Consider the following 16,008-nt stretch of genomic DNA (forward strand, 5'->3'; position numbering starts at 1 on the left):
TTGTGTAAAAATTACATAAAATCAAAATATGTGATTCGTAAATTAATATAGAATTTTATGTCTAATAGACAAATCAAGCATGAGATTGATGCACTCTACATATCTTAAAAAAAAATTAAAAACAATTTTTCTAAATATGTTATCTTAGTATTGTACTTGATCTGCATTGGTTTTTTTTTAATTATAATATTTATTAAAATAATTATCATATAGTGATATTAGTTATTCAAAAAAATATTTCATCATTTTTATGTGGCATCTTTATGACCTCCAATTGCATTATTTTTTGGAAAAATTAGCAAACTAGTCACAATTTCTAACTTAATTAGTAAAAACATCTACACTTTAAAATAATTATTGAAAATGTCAATATTTTAAAAAGTAATTTGTATTCAAATTTTATTTCTCAAAACAGTCCAACTTTGAATCAAATTCTACCTCCATTACTCATTTACATTTCTTCCTATGCTTTAGTACCATTAAATTTATTTTTCATCTTTCACTTTTAATTTTTTTTACTTTCATCAACTTTTCAGTTTTCACCATTCTCATCATTCACATTTCTTTTTTTTTCTTTCATCAAAATTTCACCATTATTCTCTCTCATTGTTGAAGAAGTACTAATTATTCAAGTTCGTAACAATTTGTTCAGATCTATCAATTAATCAAGAAATCTCTCAATTGATAAAGGTATTTTTGAATTCATCATTTATTTTGCAAGATTTTGTTTTCAAAATCACGCATATGTTGAATTTTTGGATTGTATGTATTGGGGATTTTCTGTCATTTTTTTTAAATTTTTATGTGAATTTGTTAACATACTCATCAAATATTTATGTATTTCAGATTTTTAGTATTAAAAATTATTTTTGTCGGTCATTTTTATGATTTGTTTTTATATTTAAAATTTAGAAGAATCCACATTAAAATGAGTTTATTTCGCAAAAGTATTTGAAAGTATTTTGAATGTTCTGTAGTTTGTAGTCAGGTTTATTTTTACAAAGTGATAATCTAAATATAAACCTGTATTTTGATTATTTGAAATTGTGAAGGAATACAAAATAAAAAACAAACTAGTTGGTATAAACATATAATGAGCAAAATAAAATACAAAACTATTTGACTGATGCAAATATGATGAATACACATATAATGAATACATAAATAAACTATATTTTTGCTATTAATAGTTGAGAATGAATATGAAATCAAAATATAAATACAAAACATTGTGATATACATTAGGACGAATACGAAATCAAATATAAATATAAATTTATGGTATACATTAGGACGAATACGAAATCAAATTCAAATACAAACTATTTGGTATACAAAGTGATATTGGAAATAAGCAAAATAAAATAGATATGCAAGATGGATGAATACCTATATCATAAATACATTAGTATTGTATTATGAATACTGGAAAATTTCTTAAAAGAGGATACATAAACTTCATAACCTTAACATGATAGACAAATAACTTCATAAAAGTTCACACATATTTAAAGATAATTTATAATTTCATAACGTCAAAATGATGTCTTAGTAGAATAAAATGCTTCAAATATTATAATGTGTGGTAAATAAACGTATTTAGAATAAAAAAAAAATTAGAAAATTGAATCTTGAATTTTTAGAACATTGGTGATAGGCGTGTTTTTTATGACATGGTGAAAGAAGAAGAAAGAGATGGAAGTTGGTGTACTTTGATAAATTGCCAATTAATTTTTTGCTTTTAAATTTTTGTAACTGATAACACTTTTAAGCAATTAATTTTTTTAAATATTTTTCTCTTCCCTTAATTTCTCCTTTCTGTTTTTAACAATTGTTTATGTTTTTGAAATTTTTACTAAATATTAAAAGTATTGACAATAAGTCCTATTAAATGTATAAATATTGACATTTTGAATGTTCGAGTTGGTTGAATGATAAAAAGTGAAGTTCTTGATGAACATCGTTGAATTCTTGTTGGTTGAGTGTTTAAATGCCTACTGTTTATTAGATTTGTGTTTTTGGGTTAGTTTTCGAGTTATATCTATTAGGTATTGAGGGTACTAATGATCCTAAGTATTTGGGGGAAAGAACCATGGAAGTTTATAGGGTTTACAGAGGAAAATAGGAGGAGAAAAGTCGAGAACAGCTGTCCGTAGGGCCTTGGGGCGCCGCGTCTCTCATAGCACCACTAGACAATCTATGTACGTAGGGCCTTGGGACGAAGCGCCTGCCGTAGTGCCCCAACCTGGCCTATGAAGTTTGGGGCCTGGCACCCCACACCTCTCAGAGCGCCAAGGATGCCAGTTCACACCATTCTTCCCCTATCTTTTTGAGCTAGTTTCTAAGTGATGTACCTACATTTCCTAGTTTATTCTAACACTTTACGGAACGTATAAAAATCATGAAATCATCCACAAACATGAGACAATTGACCTTGAATCCATTATCCAATTCAAGGAAAGTTAAGATCAAAGCAATAAAGTTAAGAGTCAAGTCCAAAAGTTAAAAGTAAATCAAAGCAAGTTCTTAAACTTTTCAATATTCTTTAACAGATGTTTTAACTTTGTTTTAAGGCTCAAGTTACAAGTAATCAAATAGTAAAGAGTTGAGTTCAATTCTAAAAAGTTATAAGGGAAACTAACAGTTAAGTTGCAAGTTAAGCAAAGAGTAAAAAGTTGAGTTCATTTTCTCAAAAGTTATAAGGGAACTAAGTAATCCCTAACAATTAAATTTTTTTTCATACTTTGAGAAAGAAAGAAAGATGAGACTTCCAACAGAGCCTTTGACTAGTTTAGTAAAGAGAAAACTATGATTTCCAAGAGAGAGCTTTGAAAGCTTAGTATGAGCTGTTACCTAAAACTAGAGAAGAAGTTATTTTAAAAACATAGGAGCTAAGTATTTTTGGGAGTATTATTGACCATCGATATGGGGTCGCGAGTTCATATTAATTCAAGCCCCCATAAACCATGTAGCTAACATGGATAGAAGAAGGGTAATACTTTTTAGATGATTCCTTAGTGCTTTTTAGCATAGACAACTGGATCCACTTAGTAGTTCAGGTTTTATACTGAAGGCAAGATATAGGATAGTTCTCTTGCAACGTGAGGTAAGACGTTGTACTATCACTTAGGCTCATAGTGATGGTTGTCGGTTAGAAAATATCCCACTGAAACTATATTACTTCATATATAATTAAAGTTTATTTTGTTATTGCATCTCTTTAAGGAACTAAGTGTTTTCATTGTTTTACAAGCTTTTATATATTACTTTATATTAATTCTAGTTATTCATGAGTTGAGTAGAGCCAAGGTAAGTGGTCCTTCTTAATCTTTTTCAAGCTTAAGTTGTTGTTAGCAATCCAACTCGCATACTCGTACATTCAATGTATTGATGTCAGTTGGCCTACATCGCCTTATGATGTAGACGCAGGTAACTATGATTGTTATCATCCAGTGCCTGATTGATCCATCTGAGCGCTCGGACACAGTGGTGAGCCTTCTTGATATCTGGAGGACACTTTTATTTGCTTTTTAGTCTTTGTTTTATAGGATGTTATGGGGTCTGTCCTACCATCCATCTTAGTATTATAGTGGCTTCATAGACAATCATATTATTTTGAGTCTCTCAATGTCTTATTGCAGATATATTCCTATGAGATTTAATTGCCATTTTCCCCAAATATTTATTCTTGTTATTATTAAATGATAGTGTTTTATTGAGTTAAGTCTTACAATGAGTTATCAAGGCTAAGACAAGGATCTTCTCGAGGCCAACAATGACTTACGAGTGTCGGCCATATCCAGGGTGTAGGCTCGGGGCGTGACAAACTTGTTATTAGAGCATAGAGTTCAAGAGTCTTGAGGAGTCTATAAAGTCGTGTCTGTAGAGTCCTAGTTAGTGGTTTGAAGCGCACCACATCTACAATTTGGAGGCTGCAATATCTAGGAATTCCTTCAATTTTTTCATACGCACTTCGTCCGCTAGAGTTTATCTCTAATTTTTTCTAACTCATGCTTAATCATAATCGATTGTTAGCTAAGTTTTGTTTGAGGAGACCTTTTTTGGGATGTTTTTTCCCTGTGATCTAGGAGAAGAAAATACATGGTTGTTGATATGAGGAGTAGAATGAGCTTGTTTATTGCTGGGATGACTCGTCTGTCAAGTAAGGAAAGCAAGGCAGCTATGCTAATAGGTGACATGGACACAATAAGGCTAATGATCCATGTGCAACGAGTTGAGGAGGACCAGCTGAGGGATAGAGAAGAGTTAAAGAATAAGAGGTCTAATACATAAGGATCGAGTCTGGGAAGCAGAAAGGACCTGCTTAATCATCTACTAGTGCAGCTGCACCAAGGAACCAATGTGTGTTCAATACTAATAATTATGAGAACTTCAGAGCTATACATGCATACTGGCAAGTTAGTAAGGCACAATGGGGTACTAAGACTCTTGCATCTGCTAAAAGTGGTGGGAATGACTCAGGGGTGTGTCATGATAACTCTACTGGTTTCTTCAATAGTTTTCCAGAATGATCATTTTATAACAGAGAACCCTAAGAACAAACAGAGTAATGGTAAAGAGGGCAATAAAACCCAGTCTTCTTCGGTTGCTTCACTAGATAAGAATTGCATCTAGTTGAGCTACTTCAAGGACATGAAGAGAGAAAACTATCTTTATGCGATCACTAGTCGCTGAGATAAAAATGAATCACTAGATTTTTTCACTGGAATGATCCAAGTCTTCAATTTTGATATTTTTCAAGAACAACATCTTGAGCCTTTCAGTGTTCTTACACATGTTGAGAATTATATTCTAGCAGAGAGAGTCTTTTGTGATTGTACAATTTTCCGTCAATCACAAGAGTGCCATGGATGACTGAGTTTAGTTAGACATGGTAGAGTTTGATGTCATGCTAGGTATGGACTGGCTTCATGCCTATTATGCATCAATAGATTTCTACACTCGAGTAGTGAAGTTCCAGTTTCCATTGAACCAGTTATAGAGTGGAAAAACAGTTCAGGGGTGACTATGGGTCGTTCCATGTTGTACCTTAAGGAAAAGAAGTTTGTTTCCAAGGGGTATATGTCTATCACTTAGTCTAAGTTAGTGAATCAAGTGTTGAGATACCTTATAATCAGTCAGTTTAAGTAGTAAAATAGTTTCCGTCTTTCTTGATGATCGACCCGGAATCCCTCATGAGAGACAAATAGAATTTGGCATAGATATCATTCCAGATACTCATCCTATCTCTATTCCGCCATATAGAATGGCACCAGAAGAGTTGAAAGAACAATTGAAAAATCTATTAGATAAGGGTTACATTCGACTAAATGTCTCACCGTGGGGAACTCCGGTCTTTTTGTGTAAAAGAAACATGGTTCCCTTATGATGTGCATAGAATAACGCCAATTGAACAAGGTTACCATAAATAATAAATATCCTCTTCCAAATATTTATGAAATTTTCAACTAGTTTGAGGGTACTTCCTCCTTATCGAAAATTGATCTCAGATCAGGTTACCATCGGTTAAAGGTTAGGGAATGTTGCATTCCAAAGAGAACATTCAGAAGCAGATATGAGCATTATGAGATTTTGTTCATGTCCTTTGGCTTGACCAATGCACATGCAACATTCATGGATCTTATGAACAAAGTCTTCAAACCTAATATATATACATTTTTCATCATCTTCATTGATGACATACTAATCTATTCAAGGAATAAAGAAGAGCATGCTATTCATCTCAAAATAGTTCTTCAGACTTTGAAAGATAGAGAGTTGTATGTCAAGTTCTCAAAATGTGAGTTTTTGCTTAAGTGTGTGGCATTCTTGGGCCACATAGTTTTTGGCGATGTAAGTATAGTTGATACCCAAAAGATAGAAGTAGTTCAGAGTTTGCCTAGACCCACGTCACCAACTAATATAAGGAGTTTCTTGGGTTTTTCTGGCTACTATAGAAGGTTTATTGAGGGATTTTCATCTATCTCATCTCCTTTGACCAAACCTGACTCAAAAGACATTTAAGTTTCAATGGTCTGAAGCTTGTGAGAAAAGCATTCAGGAATGGAAAAAGAGGTTGACTACTGCCTTGATTTTGACTTTACTGGAAGGTACTCAAGGTTTTTTGGTGTACAGTGCTGCATCTAGAGTTGGTTTTGGTTGTGTTCTAATGCGGAAGGGCAATGTTATAGCTTATGCCTCCAGACAGTTGAAAGTTCATGAAAAGAATTATCCAACCCATGAATTAGAATAGGTTGTTGTAGTCTTTTACCTTGGAAATATGGAGTTCATGTTGATATATTCACTGATCACACGAGCCTACAATATGTGTTCACTTAAAGAGAGCTTAATCTCAGACAAAGGAGGTGGTTAGAATTGCTTAAGGATTATGACATGTGCATTTTTTACCACTCGTGTAAGGATAATGTGGTTAGTAATGCCTTAAGAAGGTTATCTATGGGTATTAACACCCATCTTGAAGAAGAGAAGAAAGAACTAGCAAAAGATGTGCATAGACTTGCTCGCCTGAGAGTTAGACTTATGGATTCCACAAATGGAGGAATAGTGGTGACTAACGGGTCTGCATCATCACTAATGCCAAAGGTGAAAGAAGACCCCATTTTTCTTGAAATAAAGGAAAATATTCATAAGCAAAGAGTATTAGATTTCGAACAAGGAGGAGATGGTGTGTTGAAGTAACAGGGTAAGTTGTGTGTACCAATGGTGGATGGGATACAAGAGAAGATCATGGAGGAAGCACATAGATCCAGATATTCCATCCATCTAGGTTCCAAAAAGATGTACCATGATTTGAGAGAGGTATATTAGTGGAATGGTATGAACAAGGATATGCTGAATTTTTGGCAAGTGTTTGAATTTCTAGCAAGTGAAAGTGGAATACCAAAGTCCTGGTGGTTTGGTGCAGAATATCAAACTTCCATAATGGAAGTGGGAGATTATTGACATAAAATTCATCACATGCTTGCCAAGTTTTCGCAAGCAGCATGATTCCATTTGGTTAATTATCGATCGAATGAAAACATCTATACAATTTTTGCCGGTAAAGACTACTCATTTAGTAGAGGATTATGCAAAGTTACACATTCAGAATGTAGTGAGACTTCATGGAGTCCGTGTTTCGATTATTTCAAATAGAGGTGCACAATTTACTGCACAGTTCTGGAAATCTTTTCAGAATGGTTTGGGTTCAAAGGTGAACTTAAGTACTGCTTGTCTTCCTCAGACGGATGGGAAAGCAGCGCGCACAATTCATACCTTAGAAGATATGTTGAGGGCTTGCGTAATTGATTTCAAGGGGAATTGGGATGATCACCTACCTCTCATTGAGTTTGCTTACAACAACAGTTACCACTCTACCATCCAAATGGCTAAGTATGAAGCTCTTTATGAGAGAATATGCTGATCTCCTGTTGAATGTTTTGAGGTTGGTGAAGCAGGATTGATAGGACCAGATTTAGTACACCAATCTGTGGAAAACCTGAAGGTTATTTAAGAGAGCTTGAAATGACATAAAGTCATCAAAAATCCTACACAGATGTTAGGAGAAGGCCGTTGGAGTTCAAAGTGGATGATCAAGTATACATGAAGGTTTCACCCATGAAGGGTTTTGTGAGGTAATGTAGGAAGGGGAAACTTCGTCCCAGACATATTGGACCTTATTGTTTAGCCAAAAGGATTGGTAATGTAGCTTATGAGTTAGAGTTATCACAAGAGTTAACAACAATTCATCCAGTGTTTCACATCTCTATGTTTAAAAAGTGCATGGGCGATCCTTTATTGATTGTATCAACTTAAAATGTTGGGATTAAGGATATCTTATCCTATGAGGAGATTCCGATTCAAATTTGAGATCGCCAATTTCGCAAGTTGAGAACAAAGGAGATCGCATTAGTCAAGATCCTATGGAGGAACCAATTTTTTGAAACACTACTTGGGAAGCTGAAGAGGATATGAAGAAAAAATATGCACATCTATTTGAATCCGTAGGAGATGTAGATCAAGGTACCAATTGTATTCTTAGTACTATATAAACTATGATTAATCATGTTGTTACTTGTTTTTTTGTCTTTGAGCGTTGAACTTATGTTACTATTCTTAGCTTAATGAAAGAAATATAATTCGAGGATGGATGTTCCCAAGGGGGAGATATTGTAACATCTGACAATTTGAAATAGCTAAGAATAAGCTAAGAAACTAAAAATAATCATTTTTGGAATATAAAAGGAAAAAATTTCAAAGTTAAGAAATTGAATTTTGCTCATTTTCAAACGGACATAACTTCTACATCAGGATGAGTTAGAGGTGATTTCTGATATGGGTGGACTTATCTAGGAATAATCTTTCCAACGCCGCTGAGTTTGCACGATTTCCATATCGTATGAGTGAATTATGCCTATCGGAAGTTGGGCAGTTAGATTGAGGAAAACCCCAATCCGGATTTAGGGAAGCCCAAACTAGTCTTTTCACCAATTTATTTCCTATTTCGTTTTAGGGGCTTATTGGGGGTAAAAACAAGCATAGATAAGTTTGGAAAAGTTAGAATTATGATTAGGGCTTGGAGAAGAGATAAAAGAAGAAAGATTGGGAGAGAAGTCAAGAATTTGCCATGAACGTCAAACATTGCGAGTGGAATTCGTCTGGGGGTGATCCCAATCAAGGTATGTGAGATCTTTTAGTGTTGTATAAGTTCACCCACACACCAAACTTGTCTCAATTCATTGAATTTATGAGTTGGTTGAATGATAAAAAGCGAATTTCTTAAAGAACATTTTTGAATTCTTGTTTGTTGAGTTGTTGAATGCCTAGTGTTGATTTGATTCTTTTTCCTAGATTGTTTTTCTAGTTAAACATATTGGGTATTGAGGGTACTAATGATCCTAAATGTTTGGGTAAAGAACCATGAAAGTTTAGAGGGTTTAGAGATGAAAAATTGAGGAGAAAAGTCGAGAACGCCTGTCCGTAGGGCCTTGGGGCGCCGCACCTCCGACAACCCCACAGGACAATATCTGTCCGTAGGGACTTGGGGCATTGCGCCAGACAAAGTGCCCCAACCTGGCCTCTGAAGTTTGGGGCTTGGATCCCCACACCTTTTAGAGCGCCAAGGACGCAAGTTCACCCCTTTTCCCCATCTTTTTAAGCCAATTGCTTAATGATGTACCTATGTTTCCTAGTTGATTCTAACACTCTAAGGGACGTATAAACATCATGAAATCATCCATAAACATGAGATCATGAAAGTTGAATCCATAATCCAGTTCAAGGAAAGTGAAGATCAAAGTCAATGAAGTAAGGAGTCGAGTGCAAAAGTTAAGAAGTAAGTCAAAGCAAGTTCTTAAAGTTTTAGAGAGTCTTTAATAAATATTTTAACTTTGTTTTAAGTCTCAAGTTTCAAATTAAGTAAATAGTAAAGAGTTTTCATTTCTCAAAACTTATAAGGGAACTAAGTATTTCCTAAGAGTTAAGTTGCAAGTTAAGAAAAGAGTAAAGAGTTGAATTCATTTTCTCAAAAGTTATTAGAGAACTAAGTACTCCCTAAGAATTACAAATGTTTTCACATTTTCAGAAAGAAAGGAAGATGAGACTTCCACCAAAGCCTTTGGCTAGTTTTAGTAAAGAAGAAACTATGATTTCCAAGAGAGATTTTAAAGCTAAGTTTGAACAATTATCTCAAACCAGAGAAGAAGTTATTTAAAACATATGAGCCAAGTATTTTTGGGAGTAGTATTGAGCAACGATATGGGGACGTGAGTTCATATTAACTCAAGATCCCATAAACCATGTATCCAACATGGAATGTAGAAGGGTCATACGTTTTAGATGATTCATTACTTCTTCTTAGCATAGAATAATGGATCAACTTAGTAATTCAGGTTCAATACTGACGACAAGGCATAGGACGATCCTCTTGCAAAGTGAGGTAAAATGTTGTATTATCATTTAGGCTCATAATGATAGTAGTCGGTAAGAGAATATCCTGCAAAATCTATATTACTTCATATATAAGTAAAGTTGAGTTTGTTATTGCATTTATTTAACGAACTAAGTGTTTTAATTATTTTACAAGCTTTTATATATTGCATGTGTATTATTGCTTTATATTAAGTCAAGTTATTCATTAGTTGAGTAGAGTCAAGCTAAGTGTTCCTTCTTACTCTTTTTTAAGCTTAAGTTGTTTTTAGAAATTTAATTCGCATACTCGTATATTCAATGTGCTGATGCAAGTTAGCCTGCATCATCTTATGATGTAGACGCAGGTAACTATGATCGTTACCATTCAGCGCCTCATTGATCCAGCTGAGCACTTGGACACAGTGGTTAGCCTTCTTGCTTTCTGGAGGACACTTTCATTTGCTTTTCAATCTCTCTTTTATAGTATTTTCTGGGGCCTATACCACCATCCTTAGTATAATAGAGGCTTTATCGGCTACATAGACAGTTAGACAGTTAGTTGTGAGTCTTTCATGTTTGTGTTGCATATATATTTCGATGAGAATTATGTATCATTTTGGGCAACTATTTATTCTTGCAGTTATTAAATGACACTATTTTAGTGAGTTAAGTAAGCCAGGACAAGGGCCCGCTCGAGGACAACAATGGTGATCGAGTGCCTGCCACGTCCAAGGTGTAGGCTCGGGGCGTCATAATTTGGAGGAATGAAATTATTCATTATATTAAGGTTTTAGTAACTCTTAAAAGAAATGTTTTATGTTTTTGAGGAATTGAAAAGAAAATTTTTTTAGTACATTGAGTATAACATCCCGCCTTAGAAAGACCTAAAAATAGAAAGAACTAATTTGGAAAGAACTATAAGTTAGGCTTGAGTTGTAAGTCGTGGTCAACTTTAAATCATCATAACATTCAGTAAAAGATAAATAAGGCATCCTATAAGATATTAAATGAAAGGTCTTGGAATTCTTTTTCCAACATTACCGAGTTCGCTAAATTTTAAGCTCATATGAGGGAGATATGCCTGTTTGAAGTTAGCATGTCTAGTTGAGAAAAGTTACTCAAAAATATGAGGGGTATTTTTGTATTTTCCTTACTCAAGTAGATTTAAACGAATTAAGTATTTTGGGGTTAAATCTTATTTTGATCAGTTTTCATAATCCCAAATGCGCTTAGGGGTCGTTTAGTTTGAATATGAGTTTTGATAGGATAAATTATGTTGGGATTAGTTATCATGAGATAAATTGTGTTGGGATAATTTCTTATTGAGTGTTTAGTTTATTTTATTCAAAATAATATATATTGATAAATTTTAAGAACAAGTCGTTTGTTTACAATAGTACCCTTCACTTTATTTAATTTTTTTATTTTCTTTGCGAGCATTAGTTATTCATATTTAAAATTAAACATAAATATTTTTTTTTATGTATTCCAATGATAATTATAATGTGTATTTAAAAATATAACTTTTCTTATTTATCTTAGAAATAGAACTTTCTCGTTACCTACGTCTGCATCATAATACGATGCATGCCAAATGACATTAGTACATTGAATGTACGAGTATTCGAGCTTTAATCCTAAACAATATTAACATAGGCTTGAAAGGGAAATCTAAAGAATTCACCTAGCTCAACTCAACTCTACAAGACTGAACTCATTTCAATATATAACAATTTAAATAAGTGCAATATAAAGAAAAGAAAAACTTTTTGAAACATGATGGCAGCTTTGTATGTATGAAAAGATACAACATAACTCTGAAACGTATGTAGAAATACAAATAACTGTGCATGTAAAATACATTTAACTTCTGTGTGAGTTTCTCTAACTGATAACCATCACTGAAGAGCTATAGTGATGATACATCGTTTTGCCTCAAGTTGTCTTGTCATTAGTATAGAACCTGAACTACTAAGTAGATCCAATAGTCTATGCTAAAAATCACTAAATGAATCATCTAAAAAGTATGACCCTTTTTTATTCATGGTGGCTACATGGTTTATGGTGACTAGGAGTTATCTAAACTCCCCCCTATATCGGTGCTCAATACTATTCACAAAATATCATTACATTCGATCTTATGTTTTAAAATATACTTACTTCTGTGGTTTGAGATTTGTGCTCAAAACATAGCTGAAAGGTTTTCTTGGAAATCTTAGTTTCTCTGCTTGCTTCATTTAGAAAGCTATTACTCTTTTCTAAAAATTAGCCTGAAGGCTCTTCGGAAATCTCAGTTTCTATTCTTATTTAAATGTAAAAACATTTTATACTTGTTTGGAAATACTTAGTTGTTAGGTAGTGGAGCCTGATTAATTTTAGGTATTTCTATTTATTCTCTATTTTAGGTTTTCCTATTTATTCTCTATTTTAGGCTTTCCTATTTATTCTCTATTTTAGGTTTTCCTATTTATTCTCTGTAACCAAAAATACTCTGATTTATTAATATAATTATACCTCACCGCCGTGGAAGTTTACTCACGGGGTGTTACCAGGAAATATTGGGTATTCTCTTTCTCTCTCTAGATCTCTCATCTCTTTCTCTTGAAAGTTCTTGTGTTCTTCATTCATCTAGTGTGTGTGCGTGAATTCGATCCTAACAACTGGTATCAGAGCTAAGGAGATTCAACACGATCACAGAAGATGGATAGTTCGAAGCTTGGAATCGAGAAGTTTGATGGATCCGATTTCAGTTTCTGGAAGATGCAGATCGAAGATTATCTGTACCAGAAAGATCTTCACGAACCGTTGACCGGGGTGAAGCCGGAATCCATGACGGAGGAGAAGTGGAAACTCAAGGATCGCCAGGCTCTAGGTTGATCCGATTGACTTTGTCAAGAAATGTGGCGTTCAACATCGTGAAGGAGAAGACTACGTCCTGTCTGTTGAAGGCACTGTCAAACATGTATGAAAAACCATCGGCTATGAACAAGGTATATTTGATGAGTAGATTGTTCAATTTACAGATGTCTGAAACTGGATCCGTTTCTGATCATATAAACGAGTTCAATATGATTGTGAGTCAACTCAATTCTGTGGATATTAATTTCGTAGATGAAAATAAGGCGTTGATTTTGATGTCATCTCTGCCCGAGTCTTGGGATACTGTTGTTGCTGCGATTAGCAGTTCCCGTGGATCTGAGAAACTGAAGTTTGACGAAATCCGTGATATTGTTCTTAGCAAAAGTATTCGCAAACGAGAAGTGGGAGATTCATCGGTCAGTGCTCTCAGAGTTGATCGAAGGGGGAGAAGTAAGACGAAAGGCCAAAATCAACATGGTCGATCAAAATCAAAGAATCGAGGAAAATCACTGAACAGATCAAACATGACTTGTTGGAACTGTGGAGAAAAGGGCACTTTCGGATGAACTGTACAAAGCCAAAGAAGAAACAGAATCAGAAATTTGGAGATGACAACGATTCTGTAAATTCAGCAGAGGACATTGGAGATGCTCTAATCCTGAGTGTGAACAGCCCGGTTGAATCATGGATTTTGGATTCTGGTGCATCTTTCCATTCGTCCCCAAGCAAGGAGTTGTTCCAAAACTTCAAATCTGGAAATTTTGGAAAAGTATATCTTGCTGACAATAAGCCTTAGAGATAGAAGGAAAGGGGGATGTTTGCATAAACACCACCTCGGGAAACCAGTGGACATTGGAGGATGTCAGATATATTCCTGGGATCAAGAAAAATCTGATCTCTGTTGGTCAGTTGGATAGCACGGGATATGCAGCAGAGTTTGGGAAAGGTTCGTGGAAGATCGCAAAAGGTGCTATGGTAGTAGCTCGTGGCACCATATCTTGAACATTGTACACCACTGCAGGGTGTATAAACATGGCCGCTGTTGCTGAAGGTGCTTCCGGTTCATGTCTGTGGCACAACAGACTTGGACACATGAGTGCTGGAGGAATGAAGATCTTGGTTGCAAAAGGAGCATTAGAGGGTCTGAAGTCTGTTGATATGGGTCTTTGCGAGAGCTTTGTTATGGGCAAACAGAAAAAAGCTTCACAAAGACTCCTAGAGAGCCAAAGAAAGTGCGGTTGGAAATGGCCATACAGATGTTTGGGGACCATCTCCAGTATCATCACTTGGAGGATCCAGATTCTATGTTACCTTCATTGATGATTTCAGCCGGAAGGTATGGGTTTACTTCTTGAAGCATAAGTCAGATGTGTTTGCAACTTTCAAGAAGTGGAAAGCTGAAGTTGAGAATCAGACCGGTTTGAAAGTCAAATGCCTAAGGTCTTACAATGGAGGAGAGTATGACAAATCAGAGTTCAAGGCATTCTGTGCAGCTGAGGGAATCAGATTGATGAGAACAGTTCCTGGTAAGGCAAGGCAGAATGGAATTGCAGAGAGGATGAATAGAACATTGAATGAGCGTGCAAGGAGTATGAGGATACATTGTGGGCTGCCCAAAACACTTTGGGCGGATGCTCTGAGCACAGCTGCATACTTGATCAACAGGGGACCATAAGTTCCTTTAGGGTTCAAGATTCCAGAGGAGGTGTGGACAGGAAAAGAACTCAAGTACTCACACTTGAGGACTTTTGGTTTGCACTGCTTATGTTCATGTTGATCCAGAAAAGAGAGACAAGCTTGATGCCAAGGGTGTGAAGTGTTACTTCATAGGCTATGGTTCTGATTTTTTTGGTTACAGATTTTGGGATGACAAGGACAGAAAGATCCTGAGACACTGTGACGTGACATTTGATGAGTCTGTCCTGTACAAGGACAGAGAGCAGAAGGTTATAGAGATTACAAAGCAAGTGGGATTTGAGGTTGAGTTGGAGAAGAGTAACCCCAGAGATGTCGAAGCAGATACTCAACCAACTCCTACTGAAGAATCTGAAGAGGATCAAGTTACACCTGAGCAGGTTTTAAGGAGATCATCCAGATCCATCAGGGCACCAGATAGGTATTCACCTTCATTACACTATCTATTGCTGACTGATGAGGGGAAACCAGAGTCTTTTGATGAGGCCCTACAGGTGGAGGATTCGATCAAGTGGGAGCAAGCCATGGATGATGAGATGAGGTCACTTGAGAAGAACGACACATGGGTGTTGACTGAGTTACCTGCATGGAAGAGAGATTTGCTGAACAAGTGGGTGTTCAGAATCAAGACTGAACAAGATGGCAAAAGAAGGTTCAAGGCTCGTTTAGTGGTTAAAGGATATTCACAAAGGAAAGGTATTGATTATGCTGAAATATTTTCTCCTGTTGTGAAGTTAACCTCTATTAGAATTCTGTTGAGTATTGTTGCATCGGAGATTTGCATCTAGAGCAAATGGATGTAAAAACAGCGTTTTTACATGGAGATCTTGACAAAGAGATCTATATGCAGCAACCGGAAGGAGTTGTGGTTCCAGGAAAGGAACACATGGTGTGCAAGCTCACCGGGAGCTTGTATGGACTAAAGCAAGCACCAAGGCAGTGGTACAAGAAATTTGACTCCTTCATGATCAAGAGTGGATTCTGCAAAGCTGAAAAGGATCCTTGTTGTTACTTCAAGAAATACACTAATTCATATGTCTTTCTACTCTTATATGTGGATGATATGTTGATTGCAGGATCTAGTATGAGGGAGATTAACAATCTGAAGACAAGGTTGTCTGCAGCGTTTGAGATGAAAGATTTGGGTCCAGCTAAACAGATTTTGGGAATGAAGATTTCTCGGGATAGATCTGCTGGCACTTTAAATCTATCTCAGGAGTTGTACATTGAGAAGGTGTTGAACATATTCAGGGTTAATGATGCTAAACCCAGGACTACTCCATTGGCAAATCACTTTAAATTGTCAAAGGAGCTGTCACCCAAGACTGCCGAGGAGCGTGATCACATGACACTTGTTCCATATGCTTCTGCAGTTGATAGTTTGATGTATGCTATGGTCTGCACTAGACCTGATATAGCACATGCAGTGGGAGTTGTTAGTAGGTACATGGCAAACCCTAGGAAAGAGCATTGGGAAGCTGTGAAGTGGCTTCCGAGATATCTGAGAGGTACATCCAGTACTTCACTTTGTTTTGGCAAAGGCAA

The sequence above is a fragment of the Solanum pennellii genome, chromosome 6 (genome assembly GCF_001406875.1).
Source record: "Solanum pennellii chromosome 6, SPENNV200".
NCBI classification, from domain to species: domain Eukaryota; kingdom Viridiplantae; phylum Streptophyta; class Magnoliopsida; order Solanales; family Solanaceae; genus Solanum; species Solanum pennellii.